Below are 6,419 nucleotides of genomic sequence, written 5' to 3' on the forward strand. Positions count from 1 at the left end.
CGGTGAGTTAAGTATTTATCTGAAAATTTCTGCAACTTTATCTCACTAGCGTGCACCAATTAAAACGTTCGGGGAAGGAGTCCTGTCAAAAGGTGAAATTCTTCTAATCAAGGTTGCTAAGCTGCTGTTTGCTACCGCGGCTTGTTGCTGAAACATGCTTATACAACGAGTCAAATGTGCCAAGCTTGTTGCGCAGATCAGCTTCGCAAATCCTGAAACCATTGCCCACAACCCCACTGAATGGAATTTTAGGTTGATTGTTTTGGCAGGTATACGGAAATTAGTTCAGTGCCACTATAGTGTTTAGGACTTTGCTGAAACCACCGATTTGAAAACATGGCTACATACGATCCAGTCAATTTCTTCGCAGATGATTACTTCCACAGAGATTCGCAAAACAGTGTTATCGTCTTGCGTTTGATGAACAGTACGTGGTTGTTATTGTCGTAGATAATAAGCCAGTGGTCCACAGCCTGAGGAGCATGCATCCTTACTGGACGAATAGTTCATAAGCACCCGAATGGCGTCTAAATTCAGTTGTTCCTGGTTGAGCTCATTAAAACTCCTCAGGCGTCTGAGCCTGTTGCGCTGATAGAGTTCACAGCTAAATGGCAATGCTCACTCTGTTTTCAGAAGCCAGCCAGTCCTACCAAACCTGACTATCTGTCTCTAGTGACTTTCAAATGAAAAAATAGAACTGTATTCGGGTTTAATACATTTCACCATTGTCCTCAAGACGGGAAATTTTGCAATCAGGCAAAAGGTTCGTTCAGCCTACCGATTTAGTCGCGTTATTCCAATGCGGAAAAGTGCGAAAACAACACTGTCATCAATCAACAATGAGTAACACGCATTTCTCAGTAATGTGTTTTGAAAATGGCCTTGTCTGGCAGATACACAGCATAACTGAAGAGAAAACCGCTGCAGAGTTAGTTCATAAATTCCATTTTTGATTGCCAAATCTAACAGAGGAGGGACCTTAGCTTATGATCAATTTGCAAGAAGCTTACCAGCGACAGCGCCGGAGTCACAGCACACAAAAACTGTGTACTGCCTTCGGTAGATTCTCTTGCTAGTCTGGTATCAAAATGGGCTAGACAAAGTGGTGTATTAAGTTACTGTTCTCTACAATGCGCCACAATACAAAGTGGTGTATTAAGTTACTGTTCTCTAAATGATGTTGGTCAGACTCTACAATGCGCCACAATGTCCCTTTGAAAATCTCGAAGAAAATGAACTTTAAGGGTGTTTTTTTTCAGGAAATTGATTAAGGCCAGCTAGATACAGAAGGAAAGAATGGGACACAATGAAGACTTTGGTGTGTACGCGATACTTTGAGCCTCCTGCATGGTTCATCGAATAGCTGACTTCGTTTGAAATTAGACTGCTGAATTTTAATGTACGAGGTTTTGATAAAATTATTAATCTGTTATTCCTGGAAAATTTCGTGCCGCCTTTAGATTGGATATTATATTTTATCAACTTTTTAAGTCTTTGTATTTCTAGTGATCTTACGTAATGGAATATGTTTAATATTTGGCAAATACCATGGTAAAAAAATTATTTTAATTCACGTGTTCCAACCCATTTTTCGCATCCACTGAACCCAACTCACCTCCCTGTGTGTTTTACACAACATAGATTCCTTTCTACTCATGCCGAGCAGTCTAATTCGAAATGGCGTCACAACGTTTCGTGAAGATAAGACATGTTTCATCATAATGATTCGTTGTACCGTTCGTTCCAAGAATCCTCAGTAGCTTATACCTTTGAAGCTACTAATCTTTGCCTTGAATTTGTAAATAGCGCTGTGGAAGTTCAAATACTCAGGACCACCTAGAGTTTTGTCAAGGGATCTAGTGCTGGTCTATGTCAAACATTCAAACCGCTCAATCAGACAATCTGTAAAGAAACCGACAGCACGAACGCCACTGGCGTCGATTAGCCACCATTTCTTGCAACGTCTCTAGCCACGCACAGACTGTCACGGGGTTCCCATCCTGGAAGGCATACAACACCAACAACACCCAAACTAATCAAGATTTCTTTCACGCCTTTCTGCCAAGTCATGTGCTGTCCACCTCGCGGTTTGCGCCATCCTGAAGGAAGCACGGAGAACAACACTCATCTCGCTAGGCGGTGTTTCGGCATGCGTAGCACATGACCAAGCCATCGTACTCGATGGTGCTGGATGTTTTCTTGGATTGAAGTGCCTGCAACACAACCATATACCCATTTTCTAATCACCGCGTTACTAACACCCTGAAGCCATGCAAAACCAGCCACGCTTCTTAGGCATCGGTGGTCGAAAACCTGAAGACGCTTCACATCATTTGTCCACAAAGGCCATATTGCGCACTCATACAACAAGACAGCCCTTACTATAGCCTGGTAGACACGATCCTTAAGATGTAGTGAGATGTCTTTTTGACGCCACAAGTGACGCAAATTAGTAGACGTGATTCGAGCCTTTGAAATTCTCGCTCTGACTTCATCAGACACACTTCCGTCATATCTAATACAACTACCGAAGTATGTAAAGTTTTCCACAATGAGATGAGGCCTTTTGTTTCGAGGCACCTATGCACTTCCTAAACTTCAATCCGATCGCACATTTTTTGCAGTAGGAATCTAATTGGATGTTGCGGGATCCATTCTTTTCCAGTGTTCTAGTTTTGAAATGACGTGCTTCCTCGTGAACGCCAAACGTTCTAATGTCATCGCTTTTAACAACATCGCAGATGTTGAGAATTGCAGCTAGCACTTTTGAACTGTTTCTTTAGGGGCTGATAAATGGAACCGTTCGGTTATACTTTGTGGTGTACTCTAGGTTGAAGAAATCCGGAAAACGTGCTGGTTGATTTTACCAGCTTGTTATTGTCGAATAAATGCGATTAAGTCTTTCAGTATATGTAACAGAATGGGTTCTAGTAAGGTGACAAAAACCAATCAAGAAAGAACATTTAAGTAGATGGTGAGCGGCAACGCAATAATCAATCAACCAATCGATAACAATAATAACTATCAATGATCAACCACCAGTAAATACACCCGAGCAACCTATATTTCGACAAATTGAAGATCAATAATCAGTCGCGGTTACCATCAAGTACTTTTTACCTTTTTCGGTGTTTATAATCTCAGTATTATTCTAATCTCAGGTGTAAATGCTACCAAATAAAAGGACTGTGATTGATTTTGCTTCAGCTATCCACTGAATGGCAGGATCAGCACAGTTCCCATGAAGATAGTTTGCTTGCTGCAGGCTAGGCTGGGAGGTGTTCCACTGGCCGATTTCTCCCTGGAGAATGAAACTCGAAGGATCTGCCGATGCGCAAAGCGTATCGTAAACGGTATGTTCATCACTGAGACAGATTTTCCAAAGACATGTTCCAAAACTCCTCGAGCAAGATTATTTTTTAGAATGTTTTGGTTCGCACAATGCGCTCGCCAATAGAAAGTTGCGTTTTTCCCTAAATCAGCTAAAGCGATAAATAGCCACTGAACAAAGTAAGACACAGCTAGCCGGTGGAATTTTCTTATCCGAACAAGTCTCCAGAAGTAAACTTTCATTGTGTCAAGAAGTAGGCAAGCTATGTACACTGTTGAGAACGTTAAGCGGAGCAGAACTAAAAGATTCAGTATTTTATGGTACTCAAAATCGGACGCGGTTTTGTAACAGTGCGATGTTTGGCTAAACCTCATCTTATTATTGTTGTCATTGCCTCATCTGTGTCCATCTGCGCTTGATTTCGTTATCTAACTTAGATCCGTAGTACAACATCCAGCACTCATGACTTCCACTGACAGCACTGGAATCAACCTAGATGATGACACTGAAATGATAATCAACCGAACCAAAATATCTACATTTAGGAGACCTTACTGGAAAACTGTCCACAAAATCAAAATGTGTCAACTAAAGATGATTACAGACATTGTCAGACATGGCCTAGTTGCGCCCTCAATGGGGCTGATGCATCCAAACTATTGCCTTCAATGCATAGCTCCCTTCCCAAGCCCCCTCCACGTAACAGTCCACCTACAGTGCTGTGTTCACGCACGAATTTATCAGCTCCAGCCCTCAACGCACGGCTACCTACCCCACCTTCCCGAATGATCGGTGAACAAAGCTGTGGCAGCTACAACCACTGTACGACGAGTACGCGGTTATTACAGCTGACCGTGATGATCATGATGATGATGATGATGATGACGATGATGATGTAGTCCATACACCTCTATTTATGCAGAAACAGAGTACAAATTTCGGCGGCTAGACGACAATTTTGGTCAAGTGGAGTTTTGATGGCTTCTAGATTGCCCAAAACTTCACTAAAAATGACTGAACTAATCCAAATTGGAATGAAAAGTACAATCATTACTACCTACAAAGGACTATATCGAGCTAAGATCCCTACTGAAGTCTCACCTTGGTTATCTTGATTTAGGAGGTCAATGTGGAGCATTCATTACGTTCGGCTTATAATGAACTATATCTTGTCCCAGCGGAAAGCAACCACAATCGGGAGGAACACTGTTTCGAGTAAATAACTCTCTGTTAGGGAGTAGAAAGAAAGAATAGTTCAGCAGTGTTTAAGAATGTTTTGCAATCGACGACCTTCAGTATGGTCTGAAAGTTATTGGTGCAGATGTGTTTCTACACAAAGGACCTGAAATATGCTTTGGGATCCGCTGAGACAGAAGTCGGTCAATTTTGCCAACACAGAGGCCACCGTAACAGCAAGTAGACTAAAAAAATTTTTGTGAGACAAAGGAATCACTCAAATTCTGCAAACTAGTCTGGATCACAGCTCTTTGGGTTGTCGGCATCAGACGCAACTGAGCTGTTGTTCACATCAGATTGAAACTTTTGCTAATAGCTACCGAGAATTATACCGAGAATTATACATAAATCTCTTTATTCTTCCCCCTAGTTGTGGTGGTCAGCTTAGTAAATCCTGGATTCCCAGTAAAAGCTAACACGAACAACCTATCTGCGCCTTAAATCAACGCAGAATTAAGCAAATTGGATCACCATATTGGATGGAAGCGTGGCAGCATCATCCTATGTGAACCCAGAACCCAGAGCACAACGACAAAAGAAGAGTTAGCTAAGCAGAATGACTAAAAACGTATGTTAGGCTTGATATCCTGCTGGTTTTCTTGCAACTTGTATGGCGAATCAGGTGGACTCCAACCAGGAACTCTAGAGTCACATCATCACATACGGTAGTAGCATTTGAAGTTCTTCTCCATGGAGGCCTTGGCAGTAACTTGGCGCTGTACCCGATAGGAGGCGATGTCAATGGCGTTTTTAATGTCTTTTTTCATCCAGTGTCTGAATGAGTGTCTGGAGATGTAGGCACCTCGGAATGATTGTTGTAGGCTGGCGTTAAATCCACTTCCCGTCTACTTTTCTTTTTCTTTCTTCTTTTTTGTTCTTCATACTAGGGCTTTCAAATAAATCATGGTTTTACGGCAGTAAATCCTCAGTGTTGAACACTGATGTCGCGCTTTCCATGATGATGTATTTAATATAAGAAGTATGAGTGGCACTTTAAGGAGGAAAAGTAGCCCATAATCTGCATGGAACATTCCTCTGAAGCTCGTCAGTGAGTCAAGTAAGAATATGGAAAAAATCACGTGGTTGTAGGATAGCGCCCGAATATCGTACTTCGGGTTGATTTCTTCCAAATTATCCGTGGCCAGATGTTCCCATGTGGGTAGTAGATGGTACAAATTTCCGTAGACGGCTAGTTAGGTGTGTCGTACTGATATCATTTAGTTGGAGTCGAAAAGCTGTTCAGTGCTTTCATGCTTTTACCGACTTGAAACAAAATATATCTTCGATAAGAAAAGCCTTTGATAACAATCCCCCGCAAAATGCAGGATTCAGAAGTTTTCTTGCGTAACGGGCGGTCTGGTTATACAGCGTCAGTAAATGTGCAGTCAGGCTAATATCCGACCTCATTTTCTGTAGTTTTTATAGCCTTCCATGCGCGAACAGACGAAGAAGGCTCAAAGAATAAGACCGTTGAAAAGTTACTGAACGGAAACAAGTAGCACTGTTGAAAAAAGGCAACAAAGAAACAAGAAACCAATCAATCACGCAAATGTAGGCATGGGGGTCAATGAGTGCTTGATCTTGAGTCCATCGTTTTCAACAGCGTGCGGGAGAAAAGGCAAAGTCTAATTTATACCTCATCTTGCAATTCAACAACCTAATCATAAGCCTTATAATGGTAACCAGTAAGTAAGATAATTGTGCATAGGGTCCACTTTTCCCAAAGATAAGTTTGATTAAATGTTGCCACACTCTTTCGTTTCAGGTTTGGCAGGCCTACTGTGGCTTGATTTGGATGACCCAAATTCCCCAGAAGACCAGCCGTCCACAGCCAAACTCGACACTACTGCAC

This window comes from Opisthorchis viverrini (assembly GCF_000715545.1).
Source record: "Opisthorchis viverrini unplaced genomic scaffold opera_v5_47, whole genome shotgun sequence".
Taxonomy (NCBI): Eukaryota; Metazoa; Platyhelminthes; class Trematoda; order Opisthorchiida; family Opisthorchiidae; genus Opisthorchis; species Opisthorchis viverrini.